The following is a 9,262-nucleotide window of genomic DNA, read 5'->3' as shown; positions in this document are numbered from 1 at the left end:
AGGAATACTCACAGGAGTTAAGGCAAACAGAAAACTAGCCATTAGGCTTTGTGTCCAGGAGGAAAAGCCATGCTTGCCATGTTGTTATAAAGCTTACACAGGCAATCTGCACAGAACTTTAAAAAGCTCTTCAAAGCTTCGTGTGCATACAGATTTTTCTTCCCCAGACTTATAATTCCAATCATCTCTCTCTTCAATTGTGGTAGTGCCAGATAAAATTCCTTGCAACATTAAATAGGATGGATAAGCTGAAGAGATTTTATAGCAGTGGCATATTCAAATTGTAGAAGGACGAAAACCTATTAAGGTCAATATACTGTTTCCTGATTTGCATCTATAATTAATAGCAGAATATGTCCTATCCATTTGAAAGAGTAGTCTTATTTATGCTATGAAATACTGGTTCATCTCATTAAAGAAAGGAATCCATCTTGTCTTAAAGTAAAATTTGGCACACAATTCTGTTATTGTTTATTTTTTAAAAGCATTCTATTTAGGTAATGATACAGGAGTAAGATGATGTCCTGGTTTCGGCAGGGATAGAGTTAATTTCCTTCCTAGTAGCTGGTACAGTGCTGGGTTTTGGATTTAGGGTGAGAACAATGTTGATAACACATCCATGTTTTAGTTGTTGCTAGGTAGTGTTTATACTAGTCAAGGACTTTACAGCTTCCCATGCTGTACTGACTGAGAAGGCTGGAGGTGCACAAGAAGCTGGGAGGGGGCACAGCCAGGACAGCTGACCCAAACTGGCCGACGGGTTATTCTATACCATGTGACGTCATGCTCAGTAGATAAAGCTGGGGGAAGAAGAAGGAAGGGGGGGACGTTTGGAGTGGTGGCATTTGTCTTCCCAAGTAACCGTTACGCGTGATGGAGCCCTGCTTTCCTGGGGGTGGCTGAACACCTGCCTGCCCATGGGAAGTGGTGAATGAATTCCTTATTTTGCTTTGCTTGCGTGCGCGGCTTTTGCTTTACCTATTAAACTGTCTTTATCTCAACCCACGAGTTTTCTCACTTTTACCCTTCCAAATCTCTCCTCCATCCCACTGGGGGGGAGTGAGCGAGCGGCTGCATGGTGCTCAGTTGCCAACTGAGGTTAAACCACGACAGATGAGTTTGGTTACCAGATTGCACTAGTCTGCAGATAAATAATCAGCCGATTAAAAAATATGTTTCATTCTTTTTAAAGTCAAAATTTATAGATGGGGGGGGGGGGGGGGGACGGACACAAAAAATTCCCACTGATACTCATTTTCGTATCTAAAAAAAGTGTTAAAAAAAGAGGAAAATGCAAAGCTAGAAGCTTATGAAGATGGAGGCTAGACTTTGGCTTACCATCTTGCTTTTGGCAGGGCAAAAAACAAATTACTTTGCAAATAATCGTCTTTCAACCATAAATTTATCTGTTGACTTAGGGGATATTTGCTCTTTCAGTTATTTGAAGAATTGATTTAGATGTCACTGGGAATAGAGCAAGAGAGGAGAGGAGAGGAGAGGAGAGGAGAGGAGAGGAGAGGACAGGACAGGACAGGACAGGACAGGACAGAATAGATAAACTACTGATTTGGTAACCTGCAGCTTTTATTTCCCTGGAGGGAGAGGCTGCTAATATTGTTGCATAATCAGTGAAAACGTATATAGTGCAAAACCTTGGTATGATGCTTCTAAGTTCCTCTGGCCTCTGATAGGGCAAACAGTATCAACTGCCATTGAAACTGAAGAACTTGCCTTTGCATCATGGTGTCTCTTAAAGGAAAGAGAGTAGGTATGCACTTATCTCATTTTGCTAAGTAAAATATCATAATAAGTGAAAGCCAAAGAAATTGCATAATTACTCATCATACGGAGGGAAAAAAAAACGGCAGGAAAAGTTTAATCTGCAAAATAAGCTTTCAGTCTCTGCTATTTCTGTACTTTTTTCAATAAATATTTATGGACAGAATTGTTCTTAGGCTACTCATATGAAGACTATAAACATGTTTCTTTCCTTCCTATGAGCGTTTGAGCTTTTGACTGAGTCATGACCTTTTTTTTTTAGAAAAGCCAATCAGCCTGTTCTGAAGCAGGACATGTTGCTCTCTCTCTGCAGAATTCATACATTTTTAGATGCAGCTGGAGCAATCCTCTTTGCTGCCACCCTATTCCCCAGCCCCCATTGCCACAGCACTTGTGGCAGCTGGCTTACTGTGCTCAGCAAATGGGAGAGAAAGGACGCTTTGCAGGTTCAACCGTTCTGCTAGAAACTCAGTAATGAAATCAGAAATGACAAGGTGAGCTCAGCAGAGACCAAGCTCTGAGATGATTTTTTGCTAACCCTTTGCTGGCTAACCCTTTCATTCACATTCCGAGAAAAATCAAATGTGAATCTATCCTTAATTGGTACTCTTTATTCTCTGGTTGGTTTGTTCGGGGTGTTTTTTTTTCAGGGAAGGAGAAGGAAGGAGGGAGGGAGAAAAACAAGAGGGGCTGTGGGGGGAGAATGGCTATCTTTATGTGATATTACATCATTTGCCTTTGAGAATGCTGTCACTGAAGAGATATGAAAGTAAGTATTATATCTAGAGAAAAACAAGAAGACCCTGGATTGCTGACAAATATTGACATGCATACATAATATGTATTAAAACTGTTCACTTACACTGAACAATATAATACAACACGGGTGCCAGTTTTTCCTTCATTGCAACAACAGAGTTCCATTTAGTTCCTCCTCATCAATTTTTCTATTTTAACCTGTATTTATTTGTATTCTGAGCTCCAAAAAAATACATAGCGAATTCAGAAACAAATGGCTATAAACACAGTACAACAGCAGACCAGGTGAAGTATCCCCAAATCAGAGCTAGTGGTCGTTGAAGCCAAATGCTCTGTTCAGTGTGTTCTTAAGAAAACAGTGTAAGATGGCTGAGAAGGTGACCCACCATCACATGCAAAGACTTGATATCGCCAAGATTCGCCGTCAGGAGTCTAGTTTACCAGCTGTTCTGTCTGTTAGCAATGACTACACAGGAAACATGCAATGCTTGTTACAGGCTGCCTGTTTATAGTCTGAGAAGGGAGGACCAAGATTAGTTTTCATTATAGTGACTAACATGAAGGCTGAATCTGAGCCAGACCAGCCCCACTTAGAGGGTCAAACTGCAGTCAAGGTAATTGGTACAGGCATACGTTAAGTTTACAAGGCACAGTGCAGCGCTATATACGCTAACAAACTCCAGCCAAGCTGGTACAGCTAAATGACAAGAATGCAGCACAACACAGAGAGCCTGTCTTAGTGCTGGGTATGGGAAGGCTGTGCTGGCCAGTTTCTGCTCTCAACCCACTAGCCCTCCACCTCAGTGCCTGGATAGGTGTACGTGCTCTGGTGGCCTGGGTGTACCCATACAGCTCAAGTGCTTTCATCTCCAGGGTTAGCTCTGGTTTTGTTCCAAGACATTTCTTGACTCATGTCAATGTTTCCTTAGAGAAACCCTGCATTTGTTTCTGTCCTTCAGGGGATTTCCTTCAAGAACAGAGGCTGTCATGCAACAACAAATTCCTATGAAATTAGGCGGTTTCCCTAAATTAGATCCGGATTCACATCAGTTTCTGTGCAACCAGTTTTTTCCTCCACGACTGCTTTTTAACTGTGTATTTGAAGTCTCAGTTGATCCAATACAAGCAGATTTTGGTCCATTTGTGCCCTTATGCAACTTGAGATTGCCATTCACAAAGACTACCTTTTCCTGATGAAGAAAATTGTAAAATCCAGTGTCAGAGTACAGCCCTTCCCTTTGGCAGAAGAAGAAAGACTTCGTAGATCAGAGCGAAGTACACCTCTGGTGTCAAGCACCCCAATATCTTCACAGCTTGTGAGTAGTTTCTTATTTAGACCAAATACAGACCAAAGCTCCTATTCTTTAGTATAGCCTGAACTCTTTCTCGACACCAAATGCCTGATCTAGTAGCCATGATAGTAAGCATGACTGTGATGTTCCCTTTCAAAAAGTTTAGATCTGCCATGGCAGATATGTATTTATTTTTCTGATAAGAGGAATCCTAAGGAGCCTTCTGCTTTGGGTTGCATGATAGCACAAGTGATAGAGTGGCCTTCAAGGCTCAAGCAGAACCTGAGTAAAATTAACCAGCAATCTTCAATGATCAAAGTAATTTATTAAACTAATTTATATTTATATTGAAAAGAAGTATCATAACAAGTAATGCGACGTGATCGGTATCTTGGTCATCATGAGATAATTACACTCATGCAGGGTTACAAAATGCTGTGAAGAAACATTTACTTATTAACACACAGTGAAATATGTCATCTTTGCTTTTTATATGTTGATAGATCTTTTATTTATGCATGTATATATTTTTATCTATAAATAATGTTGCCACATTGGTATGATGCTATTTGAGCAGGCAGAACAATGTTAAGAATTGTGTTCTCTATTTTCGATATGTTTTCACACTCATTTAATGACTTCACACAACAGCAATGCATTTGGATAATGTGAAAGGTAAGAAGTACATTTATGGAAAATTATTGTCAACACTTGTATCGCAGTAGTGTGTTCAAATTCCAGCGAAGTTCAGTACTCTGCTTCAAGAAAAAAAGCTGCCTCTTGCAGTCTAAGATTGTAACCACAGTTTGCTGCATATGTTGACAGTCCTACAACATAAAGATTCAAAAAGACTTTATAAAGGAAGAGAGAGAAGAGGTATTTTCTTCACCTCGGAGATCTTGGACTCTGGAGCCATAAACAACTTGGCCAGGGTCATGTATGATAAGAATGTCAGAGCTAAGAAATTTAATTTAGAATGACTGAATTATGGCACAGTGCCCTTACCCCAAGTCATCCTTCCATTTCAGATAAAAATCTTCATTGCAAGGGATTCCTTTTGTGATCTGGAAATCTAGTTTTAGATGTGCATGCTTTTCCCACTTTGTGCCATGCTTTGTAAAATGTCTTAAGGCAGTTTTTCTCTGCAATCTTTTGTTGTTATATGCCAGCTGAAACATTCCTTTACAAGTCCAAATTTCTGGATGACTGCTTAGTAGAGAGACGTTTAGCATGGTAAAACCTAGAAAAGGAGGGCAGGTAGGAGGGCAGGAGAGAGAGAGAGAGGAAGGAAGGAAGGAAGGAAGGAAGGAAGGAAGGAAGGAAGGAAGGAAGGAAGGAAAGGAAAGGAAAGGAAAGGAAAGGAAAGGAAAGGAAAGGAAAGGAAAGGAAAGGAAAGGAAAGGAAAGGAAAGGAAAGGAAAGGAAAGGAAAGGAAAGGAAAGGAAAGGAAAGGAAAGGAAAGGAAAGGAAAGGAAAGGAAAGGAAAGGAAAGGAAAGGAAAGGAAAGGAAAGGAAAGGAAAGGAAAGGAAAGGAAAGGAAAGGAAAGGAAAGGAAAGGAAAGGAAAGGAAAGGAAAGGAAAGGAAAGGAAAGGAAAGGAAAGGAAAGGAAAGGAAAGGAAAGGAAAGGAAAGGAAAGGAAAGGAAAGGAAAGGAAAGGAAAGGAAAGGAAAGGAAAGGAAAGGAAAGGAAAGGAAAGGAAAGGAAAGGAAAGGAAAGGAAAGGAAAGGAAAGGAAAGGAAAGGAAAGGAAAGGAAAGGAAAGGAAAGGAAAGGAAAGGAAAGGAAAGGAAAGGAAAGGAAAGGAAAGGAAAGGAAAGGAAAGGAAAGGAAAGGAAAGGAAAGGAAAGGAAAGGAAAGGAAAGGAAAGGAAAGGAAAGGAAAGGAAAGGAAAGGAAAGGAAAGGAAAGGAAAGGAAAGGAAAGGAAAGGAAAGGAAAGGAAAGGAAAGGAAAGGAAAGGAAAGGAAAGGAAAGGAAAGGAAAGGAAAGGAAAGGAAAGGAAAGGAGAGGAAAGGAAAGGAAAGGAAAGGAAAGGAAAGGAAAGGAAAGGAAAGGAAAGGAAAGGAAAGGAAAGGAAAGGAAAGGAAAGGAAAGGAAAGGAAAGGAAAGGAAAGGAAGGCGGAGAAAGAAAGATCTTTGTTTCTTTTTGAGATACCTTTTTCACACTTCGTTTTCTCTTTCATTGAATATTATTTTGGCTGAGATGGAAAAGATTTGGGAAGTAAGCATTGAGTAAATGCTCTCAGTTTTGTATAAATTGAGTGTAATGCCATGAAAAGTAGAGCTATGCCAGAATGATGTGAAAGAGGTCAGAATCAGATCTCCTGTAGATGTAGAGGAGTGATTTGCTTTCACAAGCCATTTCACCTCTGAAATACTAATTTAATTTCAATTTTTGAATGAGATTTATTTCCTTGCTATTTTTATTCAAGCCAGAATGAGGGTTGTTTTTTTTTTTTCTTCTGGTCATTGTTCATATATTGTTAAACCTTTAACACAGGTTATTGGTACTAGCTTTTTTTTGAATGCTAAAGCAATTAATTTTCTATTGGGGGGTGCTATGTATAAGTATTTCTTATGCATCTGTAAACTCCGGTTAGTTTAATCCTCATTAAATTCATATATTTTTAACATACATATACATTTAAAAGTCTCAGTCTCAGTGCTGCTATCACTCAAGTCCATAAGAATTTTATGACTAGCTGCAACAGGAGTGCAATAGATTTTTTCTTCTCTTTCCATACGATGACCTATTTAGTCTAAAAACTTTTAGTTAGGGTTCTGGTTTAGATTTCCTATTACACTACATATATTTGCTTGTATCACCGATATAGTATTTGAAGAGTGACTAGCCAATGACTGCTCAAAGAGTGACAGCTGCAATTCTACAGTGAGCTCACCTGAGTAACTTTGCCCATGTAACTTTACTCTCTGATAACAATATTAACAATGGCACTAATGGTATTGTTAAGACTAAAAAAGGTGGATAAACGGAGTATAGCCAGACACAAGGCTCTAGGGGACCATTTAATACAGGAAACTTTTCTTTTTAAATAGAAATTTTGTAAGTACTCTTTCTTTGCATTCTTGTATTTAGAACACCGCTGAGATACTGTAAGATCTAGTAAGATCACAGTAAGATCTTTGGGCACAATGATAGTCTCAATGAGTTATTTCAAAGGTAAGGAACACACAGTGAATGGAAAAAAGGTTCGAATGCAGCCAAGTGAGAAGTTTCTCTGCCATAGACAATACAGAAATTAATCTTAAATTTACTTTTTAGAGACCCTCTTGCAAAGTCTGATATTAGTGACTGAAGGGGAAAAGGCTAGGTCAGCATAGGCATATCAAGGAGTATGTCCAGGGCCAGAGCACATAATACAGCAGATGTTCTAGCCAAAGCTTCAGTTTATGGGGTGGAACACTACCGTAACATAGACTCCACTGGTTCTTCTCAGTTCTTAGAACAGTCTAGGACTGGGAGGCCGAAGAGGTATTTTTAAGCCCTTGGCTGTTTGGATTCAGCACAGGATCTCCATCTCTAGAATTCAAATTCTCCACAAATGCTCGTAATTGATGGCCTAGGTAATATAAATAGCAACCATCAGTAAAAACCACATGCCTAGAAAATATATTACGGGAAGTTGGACCTCGAATAATGTTATAGTGACATAAAATTGGAGTGGCACCATGAGAATCAAGATTATAGTTTGTCGTGGTTTAACCTCAGTTGGCAACTAAGCCCCCCGCAGCCACTCGCTCACTCCCCACCCCACCCCCAGTGGGATGGGGGAGAGAATTGGAAAAGCACAAGTGAGAAAAACTCGTGGGTTGAGATAAAAACAGTTTAATAATTGAAATAAAATGATAATGATAATAATATGATAATAATAATAATACTCAAAGCAAGTGATGCACAGCACAATTGCTCACCACCCACTGACCGATGCCCAGCCAGTCCCCGAACAGCGGCCCCCCCGGCCAGCTTTCCCCAGTTTATGTACTGAGCATGACGTCACATGGTATGGAATGTTTCTTTGGCCAGTTTGGCTGTGCCCCCTCCCAGCTTCTTGTGCACCTGCAGCCTTCTCAGTCGGTAGAGCGTGGAAAACTAGAAGTCCTTTGCTAGCGTAAGCATTACCTAGCAACAACTAAAACATCGGTGCCTTATCAACTTTGTTCTCATCCTAAATCCAAAACGCAGCACTGTACCAGCTACTAGGAAGGAAATTAACTCTATCCCTGCTGAAACCAGGACATAGTTTTATTCCTTAACTGTAGGTTTGATGTACATCTTAAGTATTTCTTAATTTCTGTGGAATTGGCATTGGGACATGAACAAAGGAGTCATTGAAAGTATATTTCTATGGATAAGCAGTAGAACAGCATAACTTTGTATTAGTGCACCTGTTGAATTAAATTAATACTTCAAGCAAATGGTTTTAGTCATAGGTTTCATCAAGGCTCAGAGTACTATGATTCATCAAAGGACCTACTCATATCTTGTGAGTTAAATATTCTCAGTTTTAGTTCAGAAGGCTCTGAAATCCACCCAGTAATAGAAGATCAAGCAAAATAATTTGATGATCTCTGTGAATAACAGGTAATTCTGGAATCAATGACATGAAGAATAGTTAATGTGCTACATCAAGACTAAATTGCATATTACATTTTAATTCTGAAGAACATTTTCCATTGTGAAAGTGGAGCTGCTCAAGGAGAACACAAATCAGATGGTCAAAGAGCCCAGACACTGAGGCCAGAGCCATAGCCAAACACCAATGACTTGGAAGCCACACATAGGAACAGAAGTGTCACTCTAAGCAGAGAAGCTTTCCTCCAGAAATGAGAATACGTGGAGAGGGAGAGCTGCATAGAGATTACCCAGCACATCCTTCTTATAAAAAGTCATGCCAGGGATAGCAAATGCAAATGGCGGAAGTAGAAATGGTTATTGGATTGTGGTCTACCTGGACTTCAGTAAGGCCTTTGACACTGTCTCCCACAGCATTCTCCTAGAGAAGCTGGCAGCTCACGGCTTAGACAGGTGTATCTTTGCTGGGTAAAAAAATGGCTGGATGGCCGGGCCCAGAGAGTTGTGGTGAATGGAGTTCAATCCAGTTGGCGGCCAGTCACGAGCGGTGTTCCCCAGGGCTCAGTTTTGGGGTCGGTCTTGTTCAATACCTTTATCAATGATCTGGATGAGGGGATCGAGTGCACCCTCAGTAAGTTTCCAGACGACACCAAGTTGGGCGGGAGTGCTGACCTGCTCGAGGGTAGGAAGGCCCTGCAGAGGGACCTGGACAGGCTGGATCGATAGGCTGAGGCCAACTGTCTGAGATTCAACAAGGCCAAGTGCCGGGTCCTGCACTTCGGCCACAACAACAATCCCATGCAGCGCTACAGGCTTGGGGAAGAGTGGCTGGAAAGCTGCC

At 40.5% G+C, this 9,262-nt stretch overlaps 1 protein-coding gene across 1 annotated transcript in view; it reads left to right on the top strand.

Moving 5' to 3' along the window:
* The window catches only part of CNTNAP2 (contactin associated protein-like 2), a 1,203,666-nt gene that overhangs the window by 1,058,484 nt on the left and 135,920 nt on the right, over positions 1–9,262 (top strand). The window lies entirely within an intron of this gene.

The sequence above is a fragment of the Pygoscelis adeliae genome, unplaced genomic scaffold, assembly GCF_000699105.1.
Source record: "Pygoscelis adeliae isolate BGI_AS28 unplaced genomic scaffold, ASM69910v1 Scaffold264, whole genome shotgun sequence".
NCBI lineage: Eukaryota > Metazoa > Chordata > Aves > Sphenisciformes > Spheniscidae > Pygoscelis > Pygoscelis adeliae.
This window is presented reverse-complemented; position numbering and strand designations above follow the sequence as displayed.